This window comes from Lissotriton helveticus, chromosome 3_1 (genome assembly GCF_964261635.1).
Source record: "Lissotriton helveticus chromosome 3_1, aLisHel1.1, whole genome shotgun sequence".
Lineage (NCBI taxonomy): Eukaryota > Metazoa > Chordata > Amphibia > Caudata > Salamandridae > Lissotriton > Lissotriton helveticus.
This window is the reverse complement of record NC_136061.1, coordinates 1768264278-1768276976: the sequence shown is the minus strand read 5'-3', so window position 1 is coordinate 1768276976 and position 12699 is coordinate 1768264278.

The following is a 12699-nucleotide window of genomic DNA, read 5'->3' as shown; positions in this document are numbered from 1 at the left end:
CCGAAACATGTTACACAAGGGCGTAGAGAGCTGTTCCGACATCACCTTGTACCATTCTATCGGAATACCGTTAGGTCCTGCAGCCTTCCCTGGGTGTAATGCTGTTATAGCTATTTGAATCTCATCAGCAGTTATGTCCCCTTCTAGGTCGTCGACGCTGGTCTGTGACAAGACGCGAGTGGGTACGTCCACAAGGGACGTCGCTGCCATCTCACGAGTCACCTCAGTATCGGGGGAGTATACCGCCTGAAAATGGTCCGCTAGTAGCTCAACTATCTGTGAAGGGTGGGACTGCAACATACCCGCATGGTCTTTCAGATGTAAAATGGCCCTCTGTCCCTCCCTCTTCCTATCTAACCAGGCTAGGAGTCTACCTGCCTTATCGCCCACATCATACAACCTTTGTTGCGTGGACGTTATTGCGTGCACCACCCCTCTTCGCACATGATTATAGTGACTCCGCTGGCATAGTTGGAGTGCATGTCGTGTAGTCGACGTCGGATCATTCTCATGATCTCTGGTGGCCACGTCCAATTTGTTTTCGAGGCCTAAAAGTTCCTGTTTTTGTGTGTGTTTGTGTCGTGCAATCGCTGAAATAGCTAACCCTCGAAGGACCGTTTTGTACGCCTCCCATAGAATTGAAGGAGACTCAACCGTCCCCTCATTTTCGCTAAAGTATGACCTAGTCCCTTCTTTCAGTGTTTTGGATATCTGTGGTACTTGAAGGTAGCCCGGGTATATCGGGAAGATACGTCTCCTCGTCCTTTCAGGATTGGAGAGAGTCAGTGTCAGTGGAGAGTGGTCCGAAATACCCCTGGGTCTAATTTGTACGTCCTCGATAGTGAGGAGGCCGTGTCCCAGAGTCAAAAAGTAGTCAATCCGTGACAGACTGTCATGGACCGCCGAGTGGTAAGTGTACTGCCTGTCCTCTGGGTGTAAGTGTCTCCATAGGTCCACCAAACCCTGTGCCTCTAGGAAACCATGTAGGCGTGAGGGCCCAGGTGATTGAGTACGTATCGGACATCTATCATGTGCGCTGTGTGCCACAGTGTTGAAATCCCCCCCAGAACAAGATCTCCCTCCGGTAAATCCAACAGAAACCGCCCCAAGTCAGGGAGAGCTACTGCATGCAGCGCCGGTGGAACATAGACCGAGACCACGTTCAGCGGCCTCCCTTCCCACTGACCATGTGCAGCTGCAAAGCGTCCCTGTGTGTCTGTTTTTGTGGAGCGGACAATGAACCCTGAGGAACGGTGCATGAGGATTCCTGTGCCACGGGACCCCTTCGTGAATTCAGAATGGGCGATCATACTGTATCCCTTCCTATCCAAGGCTCGCGTAGTTGTGCCCGTTAAGTGTGTCTCTTGCAATAGGACCAAGGCCGCATTAAACCTCCTAATACTTTGTAAAACCAGTCCCCGCTTGATCCTGTCCCCTAAGCCCCGTACATTCCAGGACATAACGCTCAATGGTGCCACCCGCTTCATCTCCTGACCCTCCCCCCCCATCTCAGACCGCGTTGTGTGTGCCATAGGTGCTGTGCGTGGATGCAGTATTGTGTAGCCATGCCTGAGCTCGATCGTTGTACCTAAATCCTGCTATGTGGTGCAGACTAGCCATATACATCTTATCCATACCAACTTTGCAATACTCAAGACGCAAACCCCCCCCTCTCCCAACGCCCCCCCTCCCTGCCCCCCTGCTTAACGGACTCCAAACTGCCCGCCCCCCCCAACTCAGCAGAGTGCCTGAACCCCCCCCAAAACATAGTACTTGCGCGCTGGGGTGAAGGACCCTCCGGAGTCAGCGGCCTCCCTCCTCATTCACGGAGGCCCTCCGCCCAGTGTCCAGGGCGGCACGCCCGGGCAGCGGTACAAGTGATTCCTAATTGCAGTTGGTTGAGATCATTCTACTGCCTCATCGTCCGCTTCCTGAATTCCGTGCAAAGGTGAGCGCTGACTTGTTTCTTCTCCTGACGTTTGGGAGCCCCGGTGAGCCTCTCCATGTCTGTGTCCGGTCGGCCGGTTGGGTCGACGCGGCCTCGCTGCTGTTCTCCAACCCTCCAGCCAATCCTGTGCCAATTCCGGAGTGTCGAAAAACCACGTTTTATTGTCCGCCACCACCCTGAGCTTGGCTGGAAAGAGCATTGAGTAAGGTAGTTCTCTGGCCCTGAGTTCTTTTTTCACCTCAAAAAAGGTCCTTCTCCTCCGCGCCACCTCCGCCGTATAGTCCGGAAAAAATGCCAGCGTGGAGTTGTGGATGCGAACCGGTGGAGACTTCCGCGCCGCCTGTAAGATCGCATCCCTGTCTCTAAAATTGAAGAGGCGCGCTATGACCGGCCGTGGGTTCGCTCCTTGTTTCGGGCGGCCTCCCGGCACCCTGTGCGCCCTCTCCACAGAGAAAAAGTCCGAGAGACCCTTCGGTCGCAATTGTTGTTTAATCAGCTCCTCGACGTAGAGGTCCATGGCTCCCGTTCCCTCCGACTCCGGAACCCCAATAATACGAATGTTATTCCGCCTGGAGCGTCCCTTCTGATCGTCCAGCTTATCACGTAAGTCCTTGTTCTCTTTCGCGATCCGCTCCATGTTAATTTGCAGCTCCGAAACATCATCCACCAAAGATTTAGTGACAACTTCCATCGATTGCACCTTTTCAGAAATTTTATGGAGATCCGCCCTCAGTAGTGTGATATCGGTCGATATCGTGCCCACCGTCATCTGCACCTGCGCCAGGGCCTTCATGACGTCGTCTATGGTCGCCTTCTTGCCCCCCGCCGACTCCACCGTCTTGCCCTGCAACGATTTTGCATCCGGCGAAGAGGAGGGGGCCCTGTCATAGGCATATCTTTCCAACCGGGCCTGTGCGGCTGCACCTTTCGACCCCTTCCCGGCCATTTTTGTAGCGACCTCCGGCCTGGCATTCTGGGAACGGTCTCGGCGGACAGAATCCCCTCAGACCCGCAGGCGAAAGGGAGATCACCCCCACGTAGATCACTCTGGAGTGGTGTGTGTCGTCCCAGCACAGTCACAGTTCCGTCGAGCCAAAGGTGGGTGATGCCCCCACTAGAGCAGGGCGACAAGAAACGGTGAGCCCTCCGGGTTATGCAGGTCAGTTCGCCCCCATCACTCAGAAACCACAACGTGGGGGGTAGACTCGGCAGATCTAAGTGTGCCTCCACATGTAGCGCTGCGACGTCACCATGTGCACTCACGCTATGCTGAGGGGTGCACCACAGCCCATGTAATGCCAAGCGCGGTGCGATTCCTGTTAGCCAGATGAAAGGCACAGCTGCGCTCCCTCGGACCTAACGAGCTGCGGGGCTCCAGTATACCAGGTCCAGGTCCGAAGGGCAGCGCGCTGCGGTCAGGCGCCAGAATTTTTCGGGCAGCAGCGCGAGTCTCTTCTCCCTCGCGCCCCCCCGCCCCCGGCAAGCCTTCTCTCCTCTGCCCCTCCTCTCTCCGGCGGGGCCACGTACCGGTGTGCAGCCCTCGCGGGCCAGAGCAGTGTCCGGTCCACACCGCGGCTCACTCCGCCTTCAGGTCCTCCGGGTCCCCGGGTCTCAACCCCGACCTCCGGCAAGACGGCGCCCGCGACCCTCGCGGCGACCAGGACACCTCTGCTGTCGCGATTCAGCCGGGTGGGTCAGGCGAGCCCCACAAGTGGTCCCTTCTCGTCCGGCTGTGTCTCCGGCGGCGGCCCCGACTGGGAACACCTTGACAGTACGGGTCCTCGGACCCGAGCGGATACTTCCGGTACAGCCTCTCCCGGATCGCCGCACTTCCTGTCCGCCCGCCGCCTCAATCATCTCCCCGGCTCACGATCTCTTCAGCGGCCTTGCCGGTCAGTGCACCAACTTCACTTCTCGCCTTCGGATCAGGAATCCGCCGATCCCCGATTGCGCCGCCCGGTCCCGGGCTTCAGCACCTGTCCGTCTGTGACAGATCTGAGACGGATTAATAGCCGGATTAACAAAGAGGCCGCTTTAACTCCGGAGCTTGCCCTCTAAGCTGCCGCCATCGTCGGCTGCTGGCCACGCCCCCCCGGGGTAAGGTCTTTGACAGCGTTTGCAGGAAGGGGATCTGTGAGGTGATTGGCTGATTTCACAGTGCTGAGCAGTCTACCAATTTCTTCTTCCGAATAGGTGACAAAGGATGACCATGTAGCATTGTTTTTTGGTTCCGTGGGTGCTGTGCAGTGGGGTTTGGGGTAAAGACTTACGTCAATGAGGAGATCGTTCTTTATGTTGTTGGTTTTTTGGATAAAGAAAGAGGCGAAGTCCTCACAGGAGGGTGCTTCGCCCAAAGTGCTGAGTGGTTGGGGTTGTTCCTTGGATTGGAAAGAGCTCTCATTTATAAAAGTGTAAGCTAAGATGGCCACCTAGGGCAGTGCTTTCATGAAATCACCACAACCCTTTAGTGAACTAGTCAGCAACCTAGAAGGGACCAGCAACTGGGTATTTGCTTCTGATGTTTAGAAATATACACCAAGGAGAAAGGAAGTTCTGTCTTTTTGAGACCCGAAGGGACCAGCCCACTTTTTGGAAAATTGTGCCTTCAGTAAGCGTGCTCCTTCCCAGATTAATTAAAAGCTGAGTGACTCTGAGCGGTTAAATGTTGCATGGAAGCAGTCAGTAGATTTGCAATAACTGATTCTTAGTTCAGATATTGTAACCCCCATTTCATTAACATATTTTTGATACTATGTGTACATATTTGTGTCAGTATTGTTTCATAAGTACTAATCATATTTAATAGACATTATTTTATTGATTTGAATTTATAGTCATTGTGCCTTTGTCTTGAAACACGACTGCAATTCCTCTATCAGTGTGACCTGGACTTTCACACGCAAGTGTGCAGATCAAACACTTCGAACTGGTGCTGAGGCTGTGAGTGAACCACAGTATATGAGCACTATACTTCACTGAATGAAACAACATCGCTTTCGGACTATGTGAAGCATATCACAGTGAGACGCATGGACAGTGCAATACTCTGAAAGAAGCACAGAACACCCAAGCCGTTTCTTTGTCTTCTATGTCATTTCATTATATCATTGTATAGTCAGCACTACTATTGCTTGGAGCTGAATGTGTCAATGCCAAAAACATAACATCTCACGGAACTGGTATTATTTTAGCTTACAGTATCACTGTAAGGAATAAATAACATTCTAGTGTTCTGTCCCTCTATGTCACTCTGAGTGGAGAGAAGTATATCTCTCATACAACATCACTGCAGGAATCCATATCCTCCCCAGCCTCTATTCTCATTTACAGCAGACAGCCCTACCTAGGAGGTTTCACTCAACTATTAACTCTGAACAGGAAGGGACATCTTCCTGCTGCAGCTCCATAGATCTCTCTAAGATCGGTGTCACATTTTCTCATGGGCAAGTTTTTAAAAACTGTGATGGATACCTATGAGATTGTGGTGGTCTCCTGGACCCGCAATCATGGTCAACATGTTTCAGCCATCCTTACTCAGTGTCCCGTGGGTCAATATGGCTTTCGTCAGGACTGAAAAAGGAATTGTATGCATGGTAAGACATGCAAAGTAAACTTGATTTTAAAACTTACAGAGAAGTGGTCATGTGTTGCGACAAGTTCTGCACTATAATGAGGATGAGAGCGACAACATGGTTATATAGGTAGCAAATTACAAACATTATCACAGAACGGTGGCATACCACAAATGGGGCACAAAGATTGTACACTATGTTCCAAAAGTACTGGAACTTCCAGCGTCTTATAATAGTAACCCACCGCATTTCAAATCATGCCATGGATATTTGGCAAACTGTGCCTCAAGGTGATAGTGATGGCAGATAAGTGTCAAGCTTGAGTCACACTCATGTACACAAATATTAAAAAGGTATCTTGACCTATGGTTGTGTAGGAATTCTTCACAACATGGGTTGCTCCGAGGGGGTAGACTCTGTCGTCACACTGTAGAAGTTTAGAGGCATATGCATCAAGCAATTTTGCAATCGCAAACAGTGCGATTCGCAAAAATCGTCCGTTTGTGATCGCAAAATGACCGTTTCCAATACATAACAGTTTTTTTAATTCACAATTTAGGTATTCACAATTTTTGGAGATTCCCTAAATTGCGAATGCAAATAGGGAATCGCAATTTGCAAATCCCTAATGCACATGCAAGAAGCCTTTCCTAAATGCAAATTGTACATTTAGGAAACGCTAATTAATATCACCTTCAAATTGATGTTAACCATGTGCATACTTTGAAAATGCACAAAACCGCATTTTTCAAATAGTCATGTGGCACACACATGCCCTACGGTCATGTGTGTGCCTTACATGTGCACATTTTATTTTAGGGGCGCCTCAGGAGGTCCTTAGGGCCCCAGCACCCTTGCCTTTGCATTACCTAATTGGCGATAACAAATTAGGTAATCGCAATTTTGGCAATGCAAGACCATTTTCACCTATGGGCCTTGCGGCCCATACGAAAGAATGTAGTCGTAATTGCAAATTGCGATTCCCTAATTGCCTTTGCGATTCTTAAGGAATCGCAATTAGAGAATCACTATTTGCTCTTTGTTTTGATGCATTGCATTTTGCAATTACCAAAAAGCGATTTCTAAAAATTCGCTATATGGTATTCACAACATAAAACTTTGATGCAAGTGCCCCTTAGTATCTAAACATTAGGATGAGTCAGAGCCGTCCAAGGGTACTTGGTTGAACTTACTTCCATCAAGGCATTTCACCCTCTAATTCACCTCGCGCTCCTTCTTGAGAGTGTAAAGTAGTACTCCGGAATCAGCTTAATGGTGCATATTCGGGCATTTCAACGGGTTTGTGAACTTGTAAATCCTGTTGCTACTTTGCATTTTGTCCTTTTGCATAACTAGTACCGGTTCTAAGCTGTTCGGGTTAAGTGTAATGCCTAGTTTACCTTGGTCCTTCCTTCCAAGCACAAAGGGCCAGTGGTAGCGACATACAATTTGCTACTAGTTTCTCTCTCCTTAAATGTAAAAGTTAGTTTCCTGAAACCCATAAGTTCAATAGGTTCGCCCTGGTATGTTTTAAGTGTGATATCTGGTTTTTCCATATCCATCCCTAACTTTTTTTTAAATGTATCTCTCCACAAAGAAACACAACAGAGAGTCCCGGATATTTCTGTAAATGGCTGATAACTCTGTTAAGTACTGTGTGTGGCCAATCGGCTGTGGTTCCAGTGGACGTCTGAGCAGAGCAGCTGATTGGACATCATAGCATCAGCATTCTGAGCCGTACGTGTCTCTTGTGCCGTGGGCTTTGTGGCAACTCCATGTCCCAGTCATTATATTGGCCTGAAGGGGTCTTGCTCTCCAATTGGTTATATGCTAATGCAGCGTCTGATGGCCAAATTAAAATTAGGTTGCCTCATGTAAGTGTTGCTATAAAGACGCTGCAATGTCAAGGACTAGGTGTCTCGTATGCCATGTGATTGCTTGGATCTGCCCCCATGTCGGCATCAATCTCGAGGTCTAAGAGGTCTTGCCTCCTAATTGGTTATGTGTTACACAGACCTCTGCTTATCCAATCAGAGTAAGTTGCCTTTTTTAGCATTGCTGTCACAGCGCGGCTCTGCCTCCTGATTGGTTGTCTTATGGCTGGGTTGAGCCGAACAGAGAAGGCAGTCTCCACTAATGTGGTGCCTTCCCAACGTGATTTCTGAAAACAGTGTTCATAGCCCATATTCGTTTGTCAATCAACTCAGTATGTGTATTCTGTTCCATGACCACCCACTTCATATAATTCGTAGTGTGCCCAGTTCTTAGGAAGTGGTCCACCATTCTTGTAGTGTTAAGAACTGAGCACAATTCATAGCCCATAGCTACCCCTAAACCCCATTTAAATTAGCATTCACCTTACTGAAATGGGAAGCATATCGCTTCATATCTGCATCTGTGTTATAAATGGGATTGCTGGTTGGCTAAGGCTTGCGCCAAAGCCAGGCAGAAAACACCACTCTAGTCAGGGCAAGGGAGTTACATGCCAAAGATAACCCCTGCTCACCCCCTTGGTAGCTTGGCATGAGCCGTCAGGCTTATCCCGGAGGCAAGGTGTAAAGCGTTTGCGCAACACACACACACAGCAGCAACACACTAGGCACACCACAAAAAGGAACTCCACACAAGGTTATATATAAAAATAGCCTTTGTATTACCATAAACACATTAGATCATAATCACACAATTACACTGTGCCAACTGGCACTGGGCAGTATTTACAGGGGATTATATACACATGACAGGGCCACTTGGGCCACTGTCAGAATCAGCACTTAGTAGAAATAGCACTTCTAGAACATAGAATAATTGTAGCACAAAATCACAATGGTAGGACACAACCAGTAACCACTGGTAAAAAGTAGGTACACACTACGCAATACTAATCACCTTAGGCATAGATCACACAGGGAACCATAAACTCACTAGCATAAACTATACTAGGCAAAGCAACCTCCTAAGCATGAAACACATTTAGAGGTATAAACAGGCATAACACACTACGCAATACTAATCACTTTAGGCATAGATCACGCAGGGAAACATAAATTTACTAGCATAACCATACTAGGTAAGAACAACCTCCTAATCATAAACACATTTAGGGGTATAGGACAGGCATAAAAGCATTGTATATTACGCAAACACACACATTAGGAAGAACCAGGTACCCTAAGCGAGGGCACAACACATAAAAACTGTCCCCAGGCCAACTTGGCGTCTCAGGGGCTCAAACGCCCTTTGTCCAGCAATGTCAGGGCTACCAGTGCAAATACAGCAATGCGCAGGGTACCACCTAAACGGTGCAGCTGCCCACTAGTGCTGGGCAGCTGGGGAAACTGAGCCTGGCACCAGCGTACCTCCTGGTTCTCCTCTGGGGCCCCTATAAAATAAAATGCGCCCCCAAACGTTGGAGCCACGGGTGCTCTTAAAGGAAATATGCCCCCAAGTCCGCCTTGGGACTTTGATGAAAGATGTGCCTCCAAGTCCTCCTTGGGACTTCAAAACAAATGGTCCTCAAATGTTGGAGCGGTCCGCTGCCCTGCGGGACCGCTCAAAACCAGGGAGAACGGGCACAACTGCCCCTGGGAGCCCCACTCGGGAGACTCTGGAAAACAAATGTCCATCAACGACCGTGGGCCCTCCGGGGCAGCAGCGACCCTGGCCACGCATGGGGAGGCAGATGCGGTCCTGACCTCGTCTCCCTTACTGGAGACTGCCCCTGAAGTGGAAGAACAGCTGCAACTGCCCGCGACCATGCGGCGCAGCTGCAGCAATGCAGAAAGGTGCCCCGGACTCCTCTAGCCAACCTCAACGGGCACCGACAATGTGCCTCGCCTCCAGACGCAGCCCCTACTCACCGGGTCCATCTGGCGTGGGGCGAAGTCTCCTCTGGGCTCCCTCTGGCGGGTCCCGCCCTCTGGTCTTGGTCTTTGGCACCGCGGGGCGCTATCACACTTCTGGGAGCCACACGCAGGTCTCACACCGCGGCTGCGGGAGACCTGCCTCTCCGACCCTCTCAGCTTCCGGTTTCACTTCTCCTCGTTCTGCGGCTGCGGGGGCGGGACTTCCTGCCTCCTCTCTCAGGGGGAATGGCCACGAGAGACCTGGTTGCTGGGCAACCCTCTGGCCAGTCTGAAAGGCGGATCCTCCCGGCTCCCGGACCCAGCCTCGGGCAGGCTGACCACGGCGCGATGAGCACCATCCACACCACGGCAGCACTCCTGGCAATCGGAGGCCGCAGGGGAAGAAATACCGGCCCTCTAAGTAATATTTCGATCTCGGGCCGGCGGCGGTGATTCTTTGTGTGGGCGCAATACGGGGTAGGCTCCCATGGTTAATACCATGTCCCTGGCGGGTTGGGCACCCGCTAGGGGGATTAAAATAAGCACAACGTCCCTGGCGGGGTGGGCCCCCGCTCCGGGTATCAAAATGAGCACAATTGCGGGGGAATCAAAAGCGCTGCCCATCAAGACAGCACAATGATCTTCAGGCACCACAAAATAAAGCGCTCCTTTGGAAATGAAGATTTTAGTGCTTCCCAGGCGCTTGTAGAACAAAGAGTCCCAGAAAAGTATTGGAAGGGAGGCAGGGGGCAGAGGCTGGGCCCAGGGGCCAGCTCACAGGACCCTCCAGGCAGGGAGGCAGTCCAAAGTGGCGGTACCTCCTGGCGCCCAGCAGTAGCGCCAGGCCCCCCCTCGAGATAGGATCAGTGAGAACCTTTTGCATGGGGTCACAGCCCCTTTTTATATACATCTTTCCTTTGTTTGGAGCTGTAGGGCAGGGGGAGAACCAGTTACAACTGGGTATTGAGCACTTTGTTGTGCTCAGCCCCTTTCCCCATTCACAGGACAGGCTAGGGACATCAGACGCACCACAGGGGGCGGAGCCAGCATTGTGGAGGGAAGGCCCAGGTGTGGCGCCGCGGCCAGGGCGACTGACGCTGAACGCTGGGGATCAAGGTTCGATCCCCGGCTCCGGCGGCAGGTTAGCCCAGCACCATGCAACTCTGGGCAATAGCTTGCTTAATCTTCCCGATGGCCCCCAGCGCCTAGAGACCCTAACGGGTGATTGTGCGCTATACAAATGTGGATTATTATTATTATTATTCAGGTCCCAGGTGTACTCCTCCCTCCCATCAACATGCAGATATCTCCATTCACCACCGGGGCAGACCCATAGTGACTCCTGGAGCCAGGCACACCAGCCAGCTCCAGCCAATCACAAGCCAGACAGTCCATTCACATTTACATCACAGACATGCCAACTTCTAGAAGTGGCACTTCCACACCAGACACATTAAATCTGCGCACACCGTCGCGCAGCATTTAATCTCACGAGTTCACACGTACCAAACTCGCTTCTGCACTCCCCACACATCAGAAACTACCATGGACACACACCTTCCCCATGCATTCCTATGGGAGGGCAGGCCAATCTCACAACAGGCACTCAGAGTGCGCACGCACTTTACACTGGGACACAGTGTTAAAGTGCGCAGAAGCCAAAAACAACTAACACCAGGTCACATTTAAAAGCAAAAACTTTAGCGGTGAACCTGCCAAAAGGGCCAAGTCCAACAATCTGTATTTAGGAATTAAACATCACCTGACAAAAGGTTGTGTTTAAATGCCATGTCCAGTTACAGTACTAATTTAGCACTTCAAAACAGTAATGGGGGAGTGCAAAAATAAACTACAAGTTTACATTGAAAATCAGACTGTTGACATTTCATTTTATAAATAGAGGTCGAAGTTACTGTTAAATGCTGTAAAAGACACACCAATTTCATAACTAAATAACGAATAGAATTCTTTTTTACAAATTTGAGGATCCCTTGGGTACAACTGAAGAAAAAGAAATCAATGGCTTGAACCAATAAATGTGGAATAAAACATAAAGGGGACATGTCTTAACACCAGGAGAGAAGGGCCCCAGGAAATGCGCGTACTAAAACAGGTAATCTCTACTATCCACCTGGAAAGCGTTTAAGTACTGGATCAATTTACTTTGCACATCAATGTACAGCATAAGAGTTGATATTATTAGTTTGCACCATGTTTTGACTATTCCGTGTTATAAATTCTATGGAGTCCGAATTGAAGAGGGTACAGGCTGACTCTCCGCAGGTTGGTGGTTATCCTGTGCCAGTCCTGCTATATGCCGACGATACGGTTTTACTCTCGCGTACTCCAAACGGGCTCCAAAATTTAATGAACTATTTTTATGACTTCATTAAGGGGAGAAAACTGAAAATTAACAACTCCAAGACTTACATTATGGCCTGTGGCAAACGGATGAAACTTTCCAAGCCGTTTCATTTTAATAATCACAAAATTGAGGTGGTGGACAGATTCTGTTACCTTGGAGTAACATTCAATAACAGAGGGACTTGGGCACCCGAGATTTTAAACGTGAATGCTAGGATGGGCAAAAGCTCCTCTGGAGTATTCCGCTTTGCATCTAAGCTAGGTAGTCGCCGCATACCAGACATGTTAAATATCTATAGGCATAGATGTGTATCCATTGCTCTATATGGTTCTGGTATATGGGGCTATTGTAACCACAGGGAACTGCAAGTCACTGAGAACCGGTTCCTTAAAAGACTCCTTTGTTTACCCTCCTCGGCATCTAATGAACTGTGCCATAGCGAGGTGGGCATGAACCATCTTACAGACCTAATGGGAATGAGACCTTTAATGGTCTGGAGGTCAATCTGGGTTAAAGATGAGCCTGATTTTACCAGGCGGATTATTTTAGATTGTCTCCATTTGGACAACGCCCACAAGATTCCCTGGTTAAATTATGTTTCATCTTCCTTTAGTGAAATCTTTAACCTCGATATTGTTAATGACCCCCATAGTGCTGTTACTGTACCAAAAAAGGAACTTAAAAATTTCTTTATAGGGACCAAATCTAACTCACGCAGGGCTAAATGCAGCCTCATGTCAACTCATGTATTTTATTATTCTAATATGTTGGAAGACAGGGGCATGCCTATGTACCTTAAATCTATTACCAAGCAATCGCACCAGTTTGTTCTCACGAGGCTGAGACTTGGTATTGTACATAACTTAGTGGCTTTTCCAGAGATGAAAATTCATAGCCAATCTCCCTGCCCCTGTGATGGCCTAACTAGGCAAAGCACTTTGCACTTTATGCTTATTTGCCCTTTTTATA